Source organism: Pongo abelii, chromosome 11, assembly GCF_028885655.2.
Source record: "Pongo abelii isolate AG06213 chromosome 11, NHGRI_mPonAbe1-v2.0_pri, whole genome shotgun sequence".
NCBI lineage: Eukaryota > Metazoa > Chordata > Mammalia > Primates > Hominidae > Pongo > Pongo abelii.
Genome location: NC_071996.2, coordinates 37,656,650 through 37,668,957, shown reverse-complemented (window position 1 = coordinate 37,668,957; position 12,308 = coordinate 37,656,650). Strand labels below are relative to the sequence as shown.

At 41.3% G+C, this 12,308-nt stretch overlaps 1 protein-coding gene across 12 annotated transcripts in view; it reads left to right on the top strand.

Moving 5' to 3' along the window:
- ZRANB3 (zinc finger RANBP2-type containing 3) overlaps window positions 1–12,308 on the top strand; it is a 332,321-nt gene that overhangs the window by 138,788 nt on the left and 181,225 nt on the right. The window lies entirely within an intron of this gene.

Sequence of the window (12,308 nt, the reverse complement as noted above, 5' to 3'; positions counted from 1 at the left end):
GATTCGGTTTGCCAGTATTTTATTGAGGATTTTTGCATCAATGTTCATCAGGGATATTGGTCTAGAATTCTCTTTTTTTGTTGTGTCTCTGCCAGGCTTTAGTATCAGGATGATGCTGCCTCATAAAATGAGTTAGGGAGGATTCCCTCTTCTTCTATTGATTGGAATAGTTTCAGAAGGAATGGTACCAGCTCCTCCTTGTACCTCTGGTAGAATCTGGCTGTGAATCCATCTGGTCCTGGGCTTTCTTTGGTTGTTAATCTATTAATTATTGCCTCAATTTCAGAGCCTGTTATTGGTCTATTCAGAGATTCAACTTCTTCCTGGTTTAGTCTTGGGAGGGTGTATGTGTCAAGGAATTTATCCATTTCTTCTAGATTTTCTAGTTTATTTGCATAGAGGTGTTTATAGTATTCTCCTATGGTAGTTTGTATTTCTGTGGGATCGGTGGTGATATCCCCTTTATCATTTTTTATTGCATCTATTTGATTCTTCTCTCTTTTCTTCTTTATTAGTCTTGCTAGCGGTCTATCAATTTTGTTGATCTTTTCAAAAAACCAGCTCCTGGATTCGTTGATTTTTTGAAGGGTTTTTTATGTCTCTATGTCCTTCAGTTCTGCTCTGATCTTAGTTATTTCTTGCCTTCTGCTAGATTTTGAATGTGTTTGCTCTTGCTTCTCTAGTTCTTTTAATTGTGTTGTCAGGGTGTCAAGTTTAGATCTTTCCTGCTTGCTTTTGTGGGCATTTAGTGGTATAAATTTCCCTCTACACACTGCTTTAAATGTGTCATAAAGTTTCTGGTATGTTGTGTCTTTGTTCTCATTGGTTTCAAAGAACATCTTTATTTCTGCCTTCATTTCATTATGTACCCAGTAATTCAGGAGCAAGTTGTTCAGTTTCCATGTAGTCATGCGGTTTTGAGTGTTTCTCAATCCTGAGTTCTAGTTTGATTGCACTGTGTTCTGAGAGACAGTTTGTTATAATTTCTGTTCCTTTACATTTGCTGAGGAGTGCTTTACTTCCAACTATGTGGTCAATTTTGGAGTAAGTGAGGTGTGGTGCTGAGAAGAATGTATATTCTGTTGGTTTGGGATGGAGAGTTCTGTAGATGTCTATTAGGTCCGCTTGGTGCACAGCTGGGTTCAATTCCTGGATATCCTTGTTAACTTTCTGTCTCGTTGATCTGTCTAATGTTGACAGTGGAGTGTTAAAGTCTCTCATTATTATTGTATGGGAGTCTAAGTCTCTTTTTATGTTTCTAAGGACATGTTTTATGAATCTGTGTGCTCCTGTATTTGGTGCATGTGTATTTAGGATAGTTAGCTCTTCTTGTTGAATTTGTCCCTTTACCATTATGTAATGGCTTTGTTTGTCTCTTTTGATCTTTGTTGGTTTAAAGTCTGTTTTATCAGAGACTAGGATTGCAAGGACTACCTTTTTGTGTTTTCCATTTGCTTGGCAGATCTTCCTCCATCCCTTTATTTTGAGCCTATGTGAGTCTCTGCACATGAGATGGGTTTCCTGAATACAGCACACTGATGGGTCCTGACTCTTTATCCAATTTGCCAGTCTGTCTGTGTCTTTTAATTGGAGTATTTAGCCCATTTACATTTAAGATTAATATTGTTATGTGTGAATTTGATCCTGTCATTACGATGTTAGCTGGTTATTTTGCTCGTTAGTTGATGCAGTTTCATCCTAGCCTTGATGGTCTTTACAATTTGGCATGTTTTTGCAGTGGCTGGTACCGGTTGTTCCTTTCCATGTTTAGTGCTTCCTTCAGGAGCTCTGGTAGGGCAGGTCTGGTGGTGACAAAATCTCTCAGCATTTGCTTGTCTGTAAAGGATTTTATTTCTCCTTCTCTTATGAAGCTTAGTTTGGCTGGATATGAAATTCTGGGTTGAAAATTCTTTTCTTTAAGAATGTTGAATATTGGTCCCCACTCTCTTCTGGCTTGTAGAGTTTCTGCCGAGAGATCACCTGTTAGTCTGATGGGCTTCCCTTTGTGGGTAACCCGACCTTTCTCTCTGGCTGCCCTTAACATTTCCTTCATTTCAACTTTGGTGAGTCTGACAATTGTGTGTCTTGGAGTTGCTCTTCTCAAGGAGTATCTGTGTGGCATTCTCTGTATTTCCTGAATTTGAATGTTGGCCTGCCTTGCTAGATTGGGGAAGTTCTCCTGGATAATATCCTGCAGATTGTTTTCCAACTTGGTTCCATTCTCCCCGTCACTTTCAGGTACACCAATCTGACATAGATTTGGTCTTTTCACATAGTCCCATATTTCTTAGAGGCTTTGTTCATTTCTTTTTATTCTTTTTTCTCTAAACTTCTCTTCTCACTTCATTTCATTCATTTGATCTTCTATCACCGATACCCTTTCTTCCAGTTGATCGAATCGGCTAATGAAGCTTGTGCATTCGTCACGTAGTTCTCGTGCTGTGGTTTTCAGCTCCATGAGGTCCTTTAAGGACTTCTCTGCATTGGTTATTCTAGTTAGCCATTCGTCCAAGGTTTTTAACTTCTTTGCGTTGAGTTTGAACTTCCTCCTTTAGCTCGAAGAAGTTTGATCATCTGAAGCCTTCTTCTCTCACCCCGTCAAAGTCATTCTCTGTCCAGCTTTGTTCTGTTGCTGGTGAGGAGCTGTGTTCCTCTGGAGGAGGAGAGGCGCTCTGATTTTTAGAATTTTCAGTTTTTCTGCTCTGTTTTTTCCCCATCTTTGTGGTTTCATCTACCTTTGGTCTTTGATGATGGTGCCGTGTAGATGGGGTTTTGGTGTGGATGTCCTTTCTGTTTGTTAGTTTTCCTTCTGACAGTCAGGACCCTCAGCTGCAGGTCTGTTAGAGGTTGCTGTAGGTCCACTCCAGACCCTGGTTTCCTGGGTATCACCAGTGGAGTCTGTAGAACAGTGGAAATTGGTGAACAGCAAATGTTGCTGCCTGATCGTTCCTCTGGAAGTTTCGTCTCTGAGGGGTACCCGGCCATGTGAGGTGTCAGTCTGCCCCTACCCAGGGGTGCCTCCCAGTTAGGCTACTCAGAGGTCAGGGACCCAATTGAGGAGGCAGTCTATCCGTTCTCAGATCTCCAGCTGCATCCTGGGATAACCACTACTCTCTTCCAAGCTGTCAGGGACATTTAAGTCTCCAGAGGTTTCTGCTGCCTTTTGTTTGGCTATGCAGTGCCCACAGAGGTGGAGTCTGCAGAGGCAGGCAGACTTCTTGAACTGCCGTGGGCTCCACCCTGTTCGAGCTTCCAGGCTGCTTTGTTTACCTACTCAAGCCTCAGCAATGGCGGACGCCCCTCTCCCAGCCTCGCTGCTGCATTGCAGTTCGATCTCATACTGCTGTGCTAGCAATCAGCTAGGCTCCGTCGGTACAGAACCCTCCAAGCCAGGCATGGGATATAATCTCCTGGTGTGCCGTTTGCTAAGACCGTCAGAAAAGCCCAGTATTAGGGTGGGAGTGACCTGATTTTCCAGGTGCCATTTGTACCCCCTTCCCTTGGCTAGGAAAGGGAATTCCCTGATCCCTTACGCTTCCCAGGTGAGGTGATGCCTTACCCTGCTTAGGCTTACACTCAATGCACTGCATCCACTGTCCTACACCTACTGTCCCACAATCCCCAGTGAGATGAACCCAGTACCTCAGTTGGAAATGCAGAAATCACCCATCTTCTGCGTGGCTCACGCTGGGAGCTGTAGACTGGGGCTGTTCCTATTCGGCCATCTTGGAACTGCCCTCACTGATTTTTTTAAGGGTGTTTTGTGTTTTTAACTCCTTCAGTGCTGCTCTGATCTTAGTTATTTCTTGCCTTCTGCTAGCTTTTGAATTTGTTTGCTCTTACTTCTCTAGTTCTTTCACTTGTGATGTTAGGATGTCAATTTTAGATCTTTCCTGCTTTCTCTTAAGGGCATTTTAGTACCATAAATTTCCCTCTACACACTGCTTTAAATGTTTCCCGGAGATTCTGGTACATTGTGTGTTTGTTCTCATTGGTTTCAAATAACATCTTTATTTCTGCCTTTATTTCGTTATTTAACCAGTAGACATTCAGGAGCAGGTTGTTCAGTTTCCATGTAGTTGTGTAGTTTTGAGTGAGTGTCTTAATCCTGAATTCTGATTTGATTGCACTGTGGTCTGAGAGACAGTTTGTTGTGATTTCTGTTCTTTTACATTTGCTGAGGAGTGCTTTACTTCCAATTATGTGGTTCATTTTAGAATAAGTGTGATGTGATGCTGAGAAGAATGTATATTCTGTTGATTCGGGGTGGAGAATTCTGTAGATGTCTGTTAGGTCCGCTTGGTGCAGAGCTGTGTTCAAGTCCTGGATATCCTTGTTAACCTTCTGTCTCGCTGATCTGTCTAATATTGTCAGTGGGGTTTTAAAAGTCTCCCATTATTATTTTGTGGGAGTCTAAGTCTCTTTGTAGGTCTCTAAGAAGTTGCTTTATGAATCTGTGTACTCCTGTATTGGGTGCATGTATATTTAGGATAGTTAAGTCTTCTTGTTGAATTGGTCCCTTTACCATTATGTAATGGCCTTCTTTGTCTCTTTTGATCTTTGTTGGTTTAAAGTCTGTTTTATCAGAGACTATGATTGCAACCCCTGCTTTTTTTTTTCGCTTTCCATTTGCTTGGTAAATCTTCCTCCATCCCTTTATTTGGAGCCTATGTGTGTCTTTGCACATCAGATGGGTCTCTTGAATACAGCACACTGATGGGTCTTGACTCTTTATCCAATTTGCCAGTTTCTGTCTTTTAATTGGTACATTTTGCCCATTTACATTTAAGGTTAATATTGTTATGTGTGAATTTGATCATGTCATTATGACATTAGCTGGTTGTTTTGCCTGTTAATTGATGTAGTTTCTTCATAGCATCGATGGTCTTTACAATTTGGTGTGTTTTTGCAGTGACTGGTACTGGTTGATTCTTTCCATGTTTAGTGCTTCCTTTAGTAGCTGTTGTAAGGCAGGCCTGGTGGTGACAAAATCTCTCAGCATTTGCTTGTCTGTAAAGGGTTTTATTTCTCCTTCACTTATGAAGCTTAGTTTGGCCAGATATGAAATTCTGGGTTAATTAAATTGCCCAAGGACATATAACTAGAAGATGCCAGGACCTGATATTTGACCTCAAGTGAAATAATTGGAGTGATTCAGCTCCAACTCTCACTATCAATTACATTACAGTCCCCAGGTACCAGACTTTCTATTTTTGAAACAGTATTCTTAAGGACAGAAGAATTTGGACGACATAGGGCTCAAAGGAATAAGACAGTAAAGTTAGAATGAAGGTGATAGCATTAAAATTTTGTGTTGGTGAGACTACACGGTAGTCCTTTAAGTCAGTGTCACCTGCCTGCTTACTTCCTTGTTTCTAAGTCCAACTTTATTATTTTTGAATGTGCTCTTTTAAAAAAAATCTTAATTTAAAACAATTTTAGATTTATAGAATTATTACAAAGATATTACAGAGTTCCTGTATACCCCACACCCAGTTTCCCCTATTATTGATATCTTAGATTAGTATGGTACATTTGTCTCAATTAATGAGCCAATATTCATATATTATTATTAACTGAAGACCATACTTTATGCAGGTTTTCTCAGTTTTTCTCTCATGTCGTTTTAAAAAAAATAAAAATAAAAATAAAACTAGGATTCCATCCAGGAAACACATTACTCCACATATTAGCAATGTCTCTTTAGGCTTCTCTGGGTTGTAACAATTTCTCACACTCTCTTTGTTTTTGAAGACCTTTACAGTTCTGAAAATTAGTGGTTAGGTATTTTGTAGCATGTCCTTAATTGGGATTCAACTGGTACTTTCCTTGTGGTTATACTTGGGTAATATGTTTTTTTGGGGAAGACCATAGAGGTGAAGTGCTGTTGTCATCACATCATACAAAGTATGCATACTATCAATATGATTTATCACTGTTAATGTTAATCCTGATCACCTGGCTTAAGGTAGTGTTTGCCAGGTTTTGTTACTGTATAGTTACTCATTTCTCCCCCCCCCCCCTTTTTATACTGAATTTTTGGGAAGAAAGTAACTATTCACAGCCCATACTTTAGGAATGGAGAGTTGTGTTTTACTTTTTTATTTTGTTTTGTTTTTGAGATGGAGTCTCACTCTGTCGCCCAGGATGGAATGCAATGGCGTGATCTCGGCTCACTGCAACCTCTGCCTCCCGGGTTCAAGCGATTCTCCTCCCTCAGCCTTCTGAGTAGTTGGGATTACAGGCACCCACCACTACACCTGGCTAATTTTTGTATTTTTAGTAGAGACCGGCTTTCGCCATGTTGGTCAGGCTGGTCTCGAACTCCTGACCTCAAGTGATCCGCCTGCTTCAGCCTCCCAAAGTGCTGGGATTACAGGTGTCAGCCACTGTGCCTGGATGTATTTTACTTTCTTAAGCTTGTGTTAGTCAGGGTTCTCTAGAGGGACAGAACTAATAGGATAGATGCATATATAAAGGGGAGTTTATTAATGATCACAAGGTCCCACAATAGGCCATCAGCAGGCTGAGGAACAAGGAAGCCAGTTCTAGTTCCAAAACTGAAGAGCTTGGGAGTCCAATGTTCCAGGGCAGGAAGCATCTAGCACAGCAGAAAGATACAGGCTGGGAGGCTAGGCCAGTCTCTCTTCTCACATTTTTCTGCCTGCTTATATTCTAGCCACGATGGCAGCTGATTATATTGTGCCAACCAGATTAAGGGTAGGTCTGCCTTTGTCAGCCTGCTGCCTCAAATGTTAATATCCTTTGGCAACACCCTCACAGACACACCCAGGATCAATACTTAGTATCCTTCAGTCCAATCAAGTTGACACTGAGTATTAACCATCACAAAGCTGGAGTAAATACATAAATTATTTGGAATTCATTCATTCATTTATTTACTTAATCATGTATTTGTATCAGTGTGGACTCATGGATATTAATTGTATACTTTGAATTAAAATTCATTGCTACTTTCTTTACCTTGTTGCTCAAATTGTTTCAGCTTTGGCCGTTGGGAACCCACTCCTGTGTCCCTTTGACATAACCCCTTCATTTTAGAAGTTTTTTGTTTTGTTTTTGTTTTTTGAGCATTTTCTTACTCTCTGGTACTACAGGATGCTTCAGGCTCATCTTGTGCATTTCTTGTCCCAGTCTAGAATCAGTCATTTCTCCAAAAAAAACTAGTTTCATTTTACTGAAGACTGATACTAGAATGAGGACCTGGGTGCTCCATTTCACCGGGGGTGTCCTTCCTTCTAGGTTCTATCAGGTTATAGAGCAAGGAGATTATGTATACTAACTTGTGTGTGTATTTATACATAGATATACATATATATATATCTATATGTACATGTATAGCAGGGTGTGAAGGCCAGGAATCCTTGACATTCCTTGGTTTGCAGATGCTGTACACATGCATTGCTATGCACACACATTATGTATCTGTAATCTTTAACCCTAACAGTGGGTCCCACCATCTGCCATCTATTTACTTAATTGCTAATTTCCAGTATACATGAATAGCACTTTCACGGTTGTTAACCTGTACCTCCATGGGAAAGAACTTTATTAGCTGGAGCATGGTGTAATGTACAGTTCCTTTTGACTTTATTCTTACAGACTCCATTCATTTCCAATGTTACTCAGGTCAGCACCTTATTCCCCCACATCCTCCAGTGAGGATATTTCAGACATTTGTAATACATATACATTCTTTTATCACATTTTGTTTTCCATCCTGGCATCCTTGCCCTCCTCAGTTATTTTTAAAATATTTGCATACATTCAGGTTTACTCTTTATACAATAAAGTTCCATGGATTTTCACAAATGCTTAATGTCTTGTATTCATCATTATAGTATCATACAGGACAGTTTCACTACCCTACACAATCCCTTGTGCCTCATTTATTCAATTTCCCCCAGGGCTGAACCCCTGGTAACCACTGATATGTTTAACAACTTCATAGTTTTGCCTTTTCCAGAATGTCATATAATTAGAATCTTATATGTATAATATTTACAGACCAGCTTTATTAACTTAGCAATATGCATTTAAAATTCATCCGTGTCTTTTTGTAGCTTGATAGCCTTTTCTTTTTATCACTGATTTATATTCCATTGTATGGATGTACCACAGTTTGTTTTTTCATTCACAGAGATGAAGAGACATCTTGGTTGCTTCCAGTTTTTGACAATAAAGCTGCTGTACATATTCACATGTACGTTTTTGTGTCAACATAGGTTTTCAAATCTAGGACTGTGAAACTGCTAGATCATATAGTGTGCTAGTTTCCTAGGGCTGCCATAAGATAGTACCACAAACTGGGGGGCTTAAAATAACTGAAATTTTTACTCTCATAGCTCGAGGCTAGAAGTCTGAAATAGGTGTCAGCAGGGTAGATTTCTTCTGATGTTTCTGAGGGATAATCTGTTCCATGCCTTTCTCCTACTTCCCAGTGAAGGCCAGCAATCCTTGACATTCCTTGGTTTGCAGATGCATCACTGTATTGTCTGCCTGTCTTCACATGCCATTCTCCCAGAGTGTCTGTGCCTCTTCCCTTATAACTTATAAGGACACTGGTCAGATTGAATTAAGGTTACTCTAATATGACCTCATTTTAGCTAATTATGTCTGCAGCAAACCTATTTTTAAATAAATAATTTCATATCCTGAAATACTAGAGGTTAGAACTTCAATATATCTTTTGGGAGAGAGTTACCCAATTCAACCCATAACATATGGTAAGACAATTCTTTTTTTTTTTTTTTGAGATGGAGTTTCGCTCTTGTTGCCCAGGCTGGAGTGCAGTGGCACAATCTTGGCTGACCACAACCTCTGTCTCCCGGGGTTCAAGCGATTCTCCTGCCTCAGCCTCCCAAGTAGCTGGGATTACAGGCATGCTCCACCACCCCGGCCAACTTTGTGGTGTTTTTTTTTTTTTTTTTTTTTTTTGAGATGGAGTCTCACTCTGTCACCCAGGCTGGAGTGCAGTGGCACAATCTCGGCTCACTGCAAGCTCCGCCTCCCGGGTTCACGCCATTTTCCTGCCTCAGCCTCCCAAGTAGCTGGGACTACTGGTGCCTGCCACCATGCCCAGCTAGTTTTTTGTATTTTTAGTAGAGACGGGGTTTCACCATGTTAGCCAGGATGGTCTCAATCTCCTGAGCTCGTGATCTGCCCGCCTTGGCCTCCCAAAGTGGTGTGATTACAGGCGTGAGCCACCGTGCCCGGCCACTTTGTGTTTTTAGTAGAGATGGGGTTTCCCCATGTTGGTCAGGCTGGTCTCGAACTCTCGACCTCAGGTGATCCACCTGCCTTGGCCTCCCAAAGTGCTGGGACTGCAAGCGTTCTTTCTCTGATTAATTCCTTTCCTTCTGTGTCTCATATTTTTCTCAAGTCTATCTAAAAAGTAATCCTTCAATACATTCTTCAGTTTTGAAGAATGTGGCAAGCATGAGCCACTGCACCCGGCCAAGACTATATTTTTTTAACAGAAACTGTCAAAGTGTCTTTTGTATTGGCTATACCATTTTCCATTTCCATTAGCAGTGAATGAGAGTTCCGCTTGCTCTGCATCCTCACTAGCAGTTGGTATTATCATTTTTCTTTTAGCTATTCTAATGTATATGTAGTAGTATCTCATTTTCATTTGTAATTCTCTTTTCACCTGTGTTGTTGAGGATCTTTTCATATGCTTATCTGCCATCTGCATATCTTCTTAGGTGAGGTCTCTGTTCAGATCTTATGCCCATGTTTAAATTGTTTCTTTTTTTGTTGTTGAGTTTTAAGAGTTATTTGTATATTTTAAGGACAAGTCTTTATTAGTTATGTTTTAGGCCGGGCACGGTGGCTCACTGCTGTAATCTCAGCCCTTTGGGAGGCCAAGGCGGCCAGATCACCTGAGGTCAAGAGTTTGAGACCAGCCTGGCCAACATGGTGAAACCCCATCTCTACCAAAAATACAAAAATTAGGCAGGTGTGGTGGCAGGTGCCTCTAATCCCTGTTACTCAGGAGGCTGAGGCAGGAGAATTGCTTGAACCTGGGAGGCAGAGGTTACTGTGAGCTGTGATTACGCCGTTGCACTGCAGCCTGGACAACAAGAGCGAAACTCCATCTCAAAAAAAAAAAAAAAAAGGATATGTTTTAATATTTTCTTCCAATCTGTGGCTTGTCTTTTCATTCTCTTAACATTGTCTTTCACAGAGCAGAAGTTTAGTTTAGTTTGTTTAGTGTAGTCTTGCTCTGTCGCCCAGGCTGGAGTGTAGTGGCGTGATCTCAGCTCACTGCAGCCTCCCAATCCTGGGTTCAAGCATTTCTCCTGCCTCAGCCTCCTGAGTAGCTGGGATTACAGGAACTGGCCACCACACCCAGCTAATTTTTGTATTTTTAGTAAAGACGGGATTTCGCATGTTCGCTATTCTGGTCTCAAAATCCTGACCTCAGGTGATCCGCCTACCTTGGCCTTTCAAAGTGCTGAGATTACAGGCCTATAGAGTAAAGTACTTCACAAGCTAGCCACTACCTGTTTCTTCCATTCTGCTATTCTCTGGCAGAAATTCTAGAGACAGTTCCATCTATTTGTTGTAATCTTTACCAATTACTATTTACATCACACTGGACCAGTTAATTGATCTCTCAGCTTCAATTATCTCTTGTTTAAAGTAGGCAATAATAATACTTTTGCCATTGGATTGCTTATGTAAAGCATAGGAACAATATGTCTCATATACCCAACAAATGTTAGTTTTCTTTCTCTTTTTCTTTTGTTTTCAAACACCATGACCTTCTTTCTTTCTCTTTCTCTTTCTCCTTCTCTCCTCTCCTCTCCTCTTCTTTTCTTTTCTTTTCCTTTCCTTTCTTTTCTTTCTTTCCTTTTTTTTGACACAGTCTTACCCAGGTTGGAATGCAGTGGGGCAGCCTCGGTTCACTGCAACCTCCGTCGCCTGTGTTCAAGCGATTCTCATGCCTCAGCCTCCCGAGTAGCTGGGATTACAGGCATGCACCATTACACCCAGCTAATTTTTGTATTTTTAGTAGAGATGGGGTTTTGCCATGTTGGCCAGGCTAGTCTCGAACTCCTGGCCTTAAGTGATCCGCCTGCCTCGGCCTCCCAAAGTACTACAGTTACAGGTGTGAGCCACTGCACCCAGCCCATCATGACTTTTTATGCTTTACTATTTCTATGTAGTTCTTTCTCTGATTAATTCCTTTCCTTCTGTGTCTCATATTTTTCTCAAGTCTATCTAAAAAGTAATCCTTCAAAACATTCTTCAGATATCACTACCTCTATATTGTCATCTCTAGTTGCCTTTTGGTTCCTGTCTGCTCTCACTTCTGCTGTAGTTTGAATCATATCTTACCGTACTTGTCTGGTTTTCTCCACAGATTGGAACTCCTAGGAGCCATATGTACTTACCACAGTGCCTGGGAATATATTTCTAGTTAATGTCTCCTGAACAAATGAATGAATTTTTATTAATTTATTCTTTATGTTGACTTAAGATCACTTGAACTAGTCAGAAAAAAGAAAAGATCTCATCACCTAGACAAACGGAGGTCTTGTCTATCAGTAACCAGTGCTTTTTTTTTTTTTTTTTGGAGATGGAGTCTCGCTTTTGTTGCCTAGGCTGGAATACAGCCTTGAACTCCTGGGCTCAAGCAATCCTCCTGCCTTAGCCTCCCAAGTAGCTAGGACTACAGGTGTATGCCACCACATCAGGCTAATTTTTTAATTTTTTTTTAGAGACAGGGTCTCACCATGTTGCCCAGGCTGGTCTCAAACTCCTAGCCTAAGCAATTCTGCCTTGGCCTCCCAAAGTGCTAGGATTATCCATGTGATCCACTGCACCTGGCTTTTTTTTTTTTTTTTTTTTTTTTTGAGACGGAGTCTCGCTCTGTCGCCCAGGCTGGAGTGCAGTGGCGCAATCTTGGCTCACTGCAAGCTCTGCCTCCTGGGTTCACACCATTCTCCTGCCTCAGCCCCCCGAGTAGCTGGGACTACAGGCACCCGCCACCACGCCCAACAAATTTTTTTCTATTTTTAGTAGAGACAGGTTTCACCATGTTAGCCAGGATGGTCTGAATCTCCTGATCTCATGATCCGCCTGTCTCGGCCTCCCAAAGTGCTGGGATTACAGGCATGAGCCACCGCGCCTGGCCAGCACCTGGCCTTTTAACCAGTGCTTTAAATCAGATCCATGCCTACTACCACCCACCTCTAGTTATTCTAAGCATGGAGATAAAGTAGCAGATATTCCTTTAAGTGGGTTTGGGGATTGTCTTGATCCCGTCTGACTCCTAT